A 10266-nucleotide genomic window follows, 5' to 3' on the forward strand; every position below is an offset into this window, starting at 1 on the left:
ATATATTCCTCTACACCTTTTTCTCACTTAATATGGTGGCAATGTACTCACATTACTGATTATTTTTGCCATGTCTTGTGTTGTTAACAGCTTTACCAAGATATTCAGATACCATACAATTCACCCATTAAAGTGTAGTACAATTCAATGGTATGTACAACCATCTCCACAGTCAATTTTAGAATATTTTCATCGTCTCAAACATAAACCCCAAACCCTTTAACTACTCCCTCATCCTCCCACCCACCCGTCCCCCTCCAGCCCTAAGCAACCACTTATCTACTTTCTGTCTCTACAGATTTCTCTGTTCTGGACACTTCATACGAATGGAAGCATATAATACGTGGTCTTCTGTGACTGCTGCTTTCACCTAGCACAATGTTTTCCAGGTTCACTGATGTTGTAGCATGTATCAGTACCTTACTCCTTCTAACGGCTGAATAATAATCCATTGTATGGATACACGACATTTTGTTTATTCATTTGTTGGCTGATGGTTATTTGTGTTGTCTCCACTTTTTGTCTACAATGAGTAATGCCAGTATAAGCATTCACGTACAATTTTTGCACGGACATGTTTTCATTTCTCTTGGGTATAGACCTAGCCAAGGAACTGCTGGGTCATACGGTAAGTCAATGTTTAATCATCTGAAGAACTGTCATACTGTCTTGCAAAGTAGCTACATCATTTTACATTCCTATCAGTGTATGAGGGTTCCAATTTCTCAATATCCTTGCATACACTCGTACTATCTAACTTTTTTATTCTAGCCATTGTAGTGGTATGAAGGGGTATCTCACTGTAGTTTGATTACATTTCCCTGATAGCTAATGATATCAAGCTATAGCTAGATATACAAGAAGCCACATGATAGCTACATGATAGCTTTCTGTATATCTTCTTTGAGAAATGCCCATTCAGATCCTCTGCCCATTTTTAAATTGGGTTGTCTTTTTATCATTGGGTCGTCAAGAGTTCTTCATGTATTCTCTGAATGCAAGCCTTTCATCAGATATATGGCTAGCAAATATTTTCTCCCATTCTGTGAGTTGTCTTTTCACTTTCTCTTTTTTTTTTAAGATTTTATTTTTCCTTTCTCTCCCCAAAGTCCCCCGGTACATAGTTGTATATTTTCAGTGGTGGGTCCTTCTAGTTGTGGCATACGGGACACCGCCTCAGCGTGGCTTGATGAGTGGTGCCACGTTGGCAGCCAGGATCTGAATCGGCAAAACCCTGGGCCATCGAAGCAGAGCACGCAAACTTAACCACTTGGCCACGGGGCCGGCCCCCGTCTTTTCACTTTCTTGACGCTGTCCTCTGAAGCACAAGTTTTAACTTTTGATGAAATCCTATTTATCTGGTTTCTGTTTTGTTGCTCCTGCTTTTGGTGTCATACCCAAGAATCTTTTGCCTATTCCAAGGTCATGAAAATTTACCCCTATGTTTTCTTCTGAAGTGCATGTCTTTTGATGCACATATATATTGATTTCTATCAGGTCTATACCAAGAAGTGAAACTGTGGGATCACAGGGTATGCACATGTAGAGCATTAGTAGATGCTGCCAAACAACTTTCCAAAGTGGCTGTACCAATTTTCAAACCCATCTGAAACATACGAGAGTTCCAAGTGCTCTACCTTCTTGTCCACAGTTAGTATTTTCAGATTTTTCATTAACACCATTTTGATGGGTATGTAGTGGTATCACATGATAATTTTAATTCGCAATTCTCTGAAAATTGTGTGTTACTTCCATTTCACCTTGGCCATCTGGACAACTCATTTTGTAAATGCCTGTTCCAGTCTTTTGCCCATTTCTTTTAAAACTGGGTTGCCTGCATTTTTTTTTAATTGACATGTATATTTTTTACATACTCTGGTCCTCTGTCAGATTTAAGTATTGCAGACACTTTATCCATTGTGTCACTTGCCTTTTCACTCTCTTACAGTATCCTTTGATGAAAAGTTCTTATTTAATGAAGAATAATTTATCAATCTTTTCTTTTCTGGTTAATACCTTTTGTGTCCTGTTTTAAAAAAAATCTTTGCCTACCATGGGATCTTGTAGATATGTCTCTATGTTTTCTTCTAGAAACTTTATTTTTCACCTTTCACATTACATCTACAGTTCCTTCAAGAAGCACATAATCCCTATGTTACAAAACCATTTCAGAGAACAGAAAAAAACGGAAAGCTTCCCAACTCATTTTACGAAGCTAGCATAACTCTGAAGCCAAAATACATACATAAAAATCTCTGATAAAGTTATCTATTGATAAATGTGGATTTTAAAAAACTCAAAGACAAGGGCAAATAAAGTTCAGCTTGTGGGGAGAAAAAATCAATGCAACACAGCTAAGTAGGGTTGAACCCTATCATGCAAACAGAAGATAATCTATTAATAAAATATATCCTATTAGCAGATTAATGGAGAAAATACATACGATCATCTCTACCAATAGAGAAATAGTACTTGATAAAATTCAGCACTTATTTATGATATTAAAAGAGAAAAAACTCTGGGGGGGCCGGCCCGGTGGCGCAGCGGTTAAGTTCGCACGTTCTGCTTCTTGGCGGCCCGGGGTTTGCTGGTTCGGATCCCGGGTGCGGACATGGCACTGCTTGGCAGCCATGCTGTGGTAGGCGTCCCACGTATAGACTAGAGGAAGATGGGCACGGATGTTAGCTCAGAGCCAGGCTTCCTCAGCAGAAAGAGGAGGACTGGCAGTAGTTAGCTGAGGGCTAATCTTCCTCCAAAAAAAAAAAAAAAAGAGAAATAACTCTGACAAAACTAAGACTAGAAGGTATTTCTTAATCTTTTACACTTATCTATCAAAATCTTATACTAAGGTGTGGGAAATAAGGAGAGGTTGGTAAAAGGATACAAACTTTTAGTTATAAGATGAATAAGGTCTGAGGACCTAATGTATAACATGGTAACTACAGGTGATAATAGTGTATTGCATAACTGAAATTTGCTAAGAAAGTAGAACTTAAATGTTGTCATCAAAAATAAAAAGATAAATATGTGAGGTGATAGGTGTGTTAATTAATTCAATGGGGAGAATCCTTTCACAATGTAGACATACATCAAATCATCACATTGTAAACTTGAAATACCTTATAATTTTGCCAATTATACCTTAATAAAGCTGAAAAAATAATAATATCTATTAAGTTCTCTCTCTTCTACACATTGTTCCTTTCTTGTTAATATTTATGTGCATATATAATTTAAACGTTAGTTAAAATATAAAGGCAACTATTTTTGTCTTTTTGTTTACAGGTGTATTGCCAGCACCAAGAACTATTCCTGGCACACAGAAAATTCTCCATGGCTTTTTCTTAATGAATAAATAAATGAATGATTTCTAAATCAAAATTTGCCTTTGGGAAAAAAGTTATAGTACTTTCTTCTGGCATTTCTCTAGAAATAAGCAGTTATATGGGTTAGACATATAAGTTTATATGTATAAAAATAGACATCTGTATATATTAATTATGCATGAAAATCTGATAAGGCTAATAAAATAACCATATCTAATTTTAAAAAAACCTATAGTAAGATAATCAGACTTAACTTTGAGACTTTAGAGGTATTCTTATTAGAAGAGAAACATGAAAATAAGAACCATCTAACTCAAGTGAGCCCTTCATGCTGCTGGCACTCACACTCCATTTTCCTGTTCTATTCTACTCTACTCTGTTCACTTTTCCACTCTTTGATAGATGACATAGTCATTTTCCCTCTTCTCAAACCTCCAACACACATCCCATTCTTCCTTAGTCTCAGCTAATGACCTTGCTTCTCAGACACTAAGGTTAAGCAGAAACACTCAGATGAGAACTTCCTCAAGCCACCACCATCATGTCTCTGTCCATATATTCTGCCTTCTCTCCCATCTCTGTAGATAAACTCTCCCTACTCCTAGTAAAGCAAAGGCCCACCCTTCCACCTATGCATAGATCAGAAGTCAGCAAACCACAGCCCATGCTGTCTAGGACTGCTTTCACGCTGCAAAAACGAAGCTGAATAACAGTAACAGAGACTATACTGTCCACAAAGCCTAAAATACTTATTTTACTATTTAGCCCTTTAAAGAAAAGATTTGCTGACCCCTGACTTAGATCATCTCTCTTCTCATCTACCATGGTCTCTGCCGGTTGAAAGGGCACACTAAGTTCCACACACAAGAAATGAAGTAAGATCCACACATACAACATCAGGGACATAGATAAACTGATGACAAAGAAAAGATCTTAACAGGGACAGGTCACAAATAAAGGATGCAGACTGAATGGCATAAGACTTTTCAACAACCATTTGAAGCTGGAAAATTATAGTGCAGTCGCTTCAATTTTGAGGGAAAATTATTTCACCTTGGACTCCATACCCAAACCAGCCAAATTATCAACCAAGTATCAATACAGAAGAAAGGTATTTTCACCAATATGAACACCTCAAAAATTTCATCTCCTCATACGCTCTTTCTTGAAAATTACTGAGGGATGCATTTCACCAAAACAAAGGTATAAATCAAGAAAGAGGAAGGCATGGGTCCAGAGACCACAGGCTCCAACACAGGGAAAAGGCAAAGAGAATTCTCAGAATCAAGGTGAAGGGAAGTCACCAGCTACAGCTCTGCAGCAGAAATGGAGAGTCACGGTGCAGATTGGAGCAAAAGCATAGAGAGCCCTAGGATTTTTCCAATTTCTTAAAAAAATCAAATGATCAATTACCTGATGGTAATTGGGACAGTTTCTAGAAAAAAATTAGAGACAAAAAGGAAACCAAGCAAAAAACAAAAAAGAAAAAAAAATTTACCTCCAACAAATATAATAATACAAATATAATCATAGTACACTGCAAGGTTTAATGGTGAACAAATTTACAAAGTCATAATAATGTAAACAATGAACACTGATTTAACCAAAGCATGCTCTAACTACACTGGGAGGATAAAGGGAGAGGAGGTTCAAGGTGGCATAACAATCCTAAAGCACAGGCTCACCTTCCACAGTAGGAGTCCAACAGACAGTATCTAAAATTGAAAAGCAAATATTTTAAAATATGAAAGATTAAATATCAGAAGAAACAGCTGAAAGTACTGAAAATGGTTACTCTGAGAGCAGGATCTGGGAAGGAAAGTTAGACAAGAATGTACCTCAGTGTTTTTCACTATGTCTTAGAGTGCAATTTTCTTTTTAGTTGCATAGTTGTATTATAGTAAAAATTAATGCGTTTTTTTAAACACAAAGTTTAGTGGTTTTCCTATCATTTAATACCAGTTAATTCACTGACCCCACAAATATTATCTGGGCATTGACTATGTACCAGGTACTTTCCTAAGTGCCAGGAATACAACAGTGAACAAAACGAAGTCCTTGCCTTCATGAAGTTTATATCCAGGGGGAAGGAGACGATAGACAAATTAATATATGCTATAATGTCAGATAAATTACTGTTGTGAAGAAAAATAAAGATAAAGACAGAGTCGGATCAGGATGCTATTTAGGTAGGGTTTTCAGAAAAGGGCTTTCCAAGAATTAGCAAAAAGGAAAACGACCTAAAAAGGAAAATCTGTCTTGAGAAAAAGGTCATATAAGTAAATAAAAGAAGGGTATCAATTAAATTCAAGGTGAGAGCTTCATTTTAAACCTCTCATACTCCAAAGCAATGTATCGTTTAAGAGCCAGTACCAAAAGTTCTCTGTAGTGGCACACAAAAATTGCCAGGTACCTTCAACGTAAGTCATATGAACACAGCTATTCATACTCTTGTATATCCCCAACTAGCCATTATTTATTAAAGTGACTGTTATTAAAGTGACTTTTTTCTTTCCATAGAGGAGATAGACGTCACACATTTCAAATTCCAGTGTTTTATTCTATTATGTAGTTTTCCCAAATCAAAAGCTCAAGAAAGACTCTAGATTAATTCTAAGTCACCAAAACTTATCACACCTAATCTTCATTCACTCCCTAAAGAGAAACCCTAAACCAATGGGAATAGACACATTTAAAGAAACAATCTACAGCGTATTGCAATACAGTCATTTTCCTCTCCAAGGAACCTCTTGCAGGCTGAGGCAGAATTTCAAGCTATTTGAATTATCTTTTCACAAAAATTGAATAACTAAAAAAATGCAGCATTCAGATTGAAAGGACAATTTTATTCCAAATACAGTTGTTACACAATAAAAATCTCACATTCAAAAAATAAGACTGATTTTACTATGTCTTATTCTCAAACCACTTGTACCATTAAAAGTAAATCCAAACTATCCGCCTTTTTTATACAGCAAAAAAAGCAATCCTTTTAAATTTTAAATAGGTTTGAAAGTTTACCTCACAGAGAAAAAAAATTCAATTAATTAAATTTCAATTAATAGTTGGGTTTGAAGTTTAAAAGTTATTCAGAAATTTCTGGAAAAGCACACCAGCAGCTGTACTGTAGCACAAGATGTGGATGCTCTCCCCACTGAGCTTGGTAACCTGAGGTACCAAGACTTGGGTCTGGGTTCCCCACTTGCTTACTGGCAGTGTGCTTACCATCTCTAAACCCACGTCCTCACCTAAAATGGAGAGGATAATGCCAATGTAAGGCCAATGTTAATTACTGGCAGTCCTGTCAATGAGAAATATCAATAATCTATTTTTTAAAACCTTTGTAATCTGCAAAGAACTAAGACTCACTTATAAACGAGTAAGTGCCAAGAGAGAATATTTTTAGCAAACACTTAACTATATAAACCAAAAGAATAAAGCTGTTTAGCCACATGCAAACCCTCCATCATCTGACTTCAGGTGGAATGTTTATTTCTGGTATACTTAGGAACCAGAATACCCATGTATATAAATATTAGCCTATTTTTAAAACAATTGTCTTCATGCTTTTGTTCACTCAATAATATAATTCCCACTATTCTTAGAAGGAAAAAACACAAACAATATCCTTAACCAAAAAAACTCATCAGAGGAGTTTTGACTTCTTAAACTTTTAAACTAACATTAAACAAAGTGTTATCTGAGAATGAAGCAGCAGACTATTTGCCTACTTACCCTGTAAGCTCCAGCAGGGCTCAGACCTGTCTTTTTCTTTGTTGTATCTCCAACATCTAGGCAATTAACTGGCACCAAGGAGGTACTCAATAAGTATGTGCAAATGAAGGAGCCAGGCCTCTAGAAAAGGCTTAAGTGTTCCAAGCTGCAACAGAACAACTTCACCTATATATCCATCATTCACTACAAACCACTACACTCTCAACTGTAATGACTGAAACAGACAGTTACTAGGTTTTTAAAGACACAAATACATTACTCACATGTGTAATAAAAGTACAAAAAGTCAAAGATTCACAAAGCCAGTTTTTTCACTGTATTTTCTCTGAGGAAATTTTGGTGTGTTCTTTCTGATATTAAAAACACGTATCAGAGAAGCATGTTGCAGTCTTGATCATTCAAGCGCTATCTTTAAAGTTGTGTTGCAATCTGGAATAATTTAGGCAAAGTGAAAGATATTTCCAGAGTCCCACCCAGAGTATTTTGAAAAGTCAAACTCCCTAATTCAATGAAAGGTGGAATATAATGAAAAAATCAAAGGTAGATCTTACTATTTCAAAATTATTATACTGAATTTTAAAATGAGAAAGTGAATTGTTTAAAATAAATTAAATTGTATTGAAATTATTTATTCAGAAAGTCATCTAATGTCCTCACATTTGATCTTTAGATCTAGCTAATAAGACAAGTCATTTTCCTAATCTTTGAAGCGAGATGATAAACTTTACGCATACAAACCCTGAGTTAGAGGTTATTTTTATTAAAAATAATACTGTTTGGATAAGCTTCTTCATAATTCCAAAGTCTACAGTAAGATATTCAGCAGTAAGAGTAATACATATATTTATGATTCTACAGCACTTGTATAAGCATAATTATCTGGGTGGAACAGGCTTTACGGCCAGCAAGCTATGATCTCTAACTGCAATACTACGCACGCACGGATCGAAAAGTTTCCCGAAATCCTAGTGGTCATCTTCAAAGAGACCTGAACAAGAGCTGATCTGATGGTAAGTACAGAAAAACACCAAAATCAACTCATAAACAGTATGACGAAAACAAGGCTCTCTACCGCAACCACAGCGTTGAAATTAAACTATTCAAGGACACATAAAAGATAAAGCTCAGTTAACTACTACCCGTGTTTCTTACTTTACGGTCTTAAAACACTGGGTATTAGATATTTCTTCTTGGCGCTTTCTTCAACAGAAATTTAGTGTTTCGACTGCCCCTCCTCCACAGCTAACATCAGTGCCCTTTCCTCCTCCTCCCTCACCCCTCCCAGTTCAAACAAATTAACATTTGTGCTAAGGTACCTCCTATCAGCTCGCAGCTTCTTCCCAAACACGCCCACGTACACTGAAACTGGCCTGCGTCTACACCACACACAGCTACAGGAAAAGAGCTTCGAGGGGGGCAGGTGGGGGGGATAATTTAGCTCCGCACAGGTTTACGGCTATTCTCCAGATATCAGCTCTTCACTCGTGGCTCGGGTTTCTCCCAAATCACCTCCAAAGCATGGTGTTTACGAGCCGACCTAATCCGATACTGCAGTGGAATTCCGGCTATCTGCAGACAGACAGCCCGGCTTTGCAAGTGTTTGATCAGATCCGTCCGGAATCTCTTTTTTCCAATACGCCCGCTCCTGGCCGTTTAGCAACGAGACCTCGGGCAGCGCCCGGGGCTCCGCACCCCGCCGCGCGCCCGGCCCGAGGCCAGCGCGGGACCAGCGCCTCCGGGTCCGGGGCTGGCGGCGACTCGGGCTGCGGACCGCTCCGCAACAGGTCACCCTGAGCGCCAGCGCGCGGGCTCGAGGCCGGCCCGGTGGCCAGGCTGCGGGGCGCAGCCGCCGGGGCCAGGGGAGGGGGTGTGGCCCGGCGCGGCGGCCGCGGCTCCGGCTCACCTGAAGGGGCAGCGCGGGCGGAGAACGGGGGCTTCCGCCAGCAGCAGGGAGGGCGAGGCGGGCTCGGGGGACCCCGCGCCCCTCGGCCTCGGGACAGACACCCGGAGCGGGGACCCCACGGCCGCATCCCGACTCCGAGAGCGAGCCGCCGGCGCTCTCCGTCAGCCCGAGCCCCTCGGGCTCCTCCCCGCGCCGAGGGCGACCAGCCCCAGGGCCCGGCGGGGAGAGCACCCTGCGCAGCGCCCGCGCCGCCGCCATTCCCCCGCGCCGCCGCCGCCGCAGCGGCTCCGCGCCGCCCGGGGGGCGCAGCGCACCCACCTTCCCTCCCCCGCACCGCCCGCCGAGGCTCGGCGCCAGGCCCGCGGCCAGAGGACCGACCTGTGCCGCCGCGGCAGTGGCCTCGGAGGATGGAGGGGCGACGCTGGCCTCCCGCTTCGCCGCCGCCGCCGCCGCCTAGGCTAGCGCTCGGCGACCCGAGCAGTCGGCGTCTCTCATTCAGCGCCCGCCGCCGCCGCCGCTCGGGGGAGGGGAGTGAGCCGGATCCACCCCGTCCGCGCCGGCCGTGGGGGAGGAGAGCGGGGTTGGCGGAGGCGCGCGCCCGGCGGGCGGGGCGGAGCCGCCCTCGCGCACCAACCGAGCGCGCTCGCGCGGGCCCCGAGCGCCCCGGCCGGCGGGTCTTCCCCGCGCGCTCCCCGCCCGCGGCCCTGCTGCCCGGCTGAGCCCAACCGCCGCCGGGGGCCGGGGTGCGCGGCGCGCGCAGCCCTCCGCCGTTCTTTTGCCCGCGCCCGCCGGAGGGAGGGGCCGCTACCGGCCAAACGAGGGGGCGGGGAGGGGGCGGGAGGCTGACAGGTGGGGCGCCCGCCACCGCCCGGCCACCCTCTCCCCGCTCGGGGAAATCCACGGTGGTATCGGTCGCCTGCTGCGCGGGCATCTCATCTTTAAGGCCAGAGAACAAAGTCTGGAAACACTTGGCCCCCAGATCAAATATCCTGCCCGCGTCCGCGGTGTTTTTAGAAGTCGCTGCGGACGAGTGAGGGGGCTCCAAATGCGAAGAGCCACCCCACTGCCGTAGGGTTATAAATTATGGTGATCGGTCGTCTCACACATTGAGATTCGGCGAGTGTTGGAAGTAGGCCTTTGTAAGTGTTATGCAGGGTACCGCCCTTGGCTTAATGAGCAAATGACAGAAATTTGGCATCCCCTGGATCACAGATTGATGAGTCCAGGTGAACAGTGTTTGCACGTCAATGCACGAACAAGATTCTGAAATAGTAAATATTTTTTGGTGAATGAAAAAGGACT

General features: G+C 42.3%; 1 protein-coding gene across 5 annotated transcripts in view; it reads right to left on the bottom strand.

Moving 5' to 3' along the window:
• The window catches only part of RALGPS2 (Ral GEF with PH domain and SH3 binding motif 2), a 154500-nt gene extending 145019 nt beyond the window's left edge, over positions 1 to 9481 (bottom strand). For 4 of the 5 annotated variants that reach the window (XM_070497972.1, XM_070497970.1, XM_070497971.1 and 1 more), the window contains exon 1: positions 9343 to 9481. The gene's annotated coding sequence lies outside the window, so the exon portion shown is untranslated. Of the gene's footprint in view, positions 1 to 7061; positions 7084 to 9342 lie in introns of those variants that run through there. The other variant, XM_044758660.2, reaches the window with a different exon arrangement.
• Positions 9482 to 10266: the final 785 nt, after the last annotated feature.

This window comes from Equus asinus, chromosome 25 (assembly GCF_041296235.1).
Source record: "Equus asinus isolate D_3611 breed Donkey chromosome 25, EquAss-T2T_v2, whole genome shotgun sequence".
Taxonomy (NCBI): Eukaryota; Metazoa; Chordata; class Mammalia; order Perissodactyla; family Equidae; genus Equus; species Equus asinus.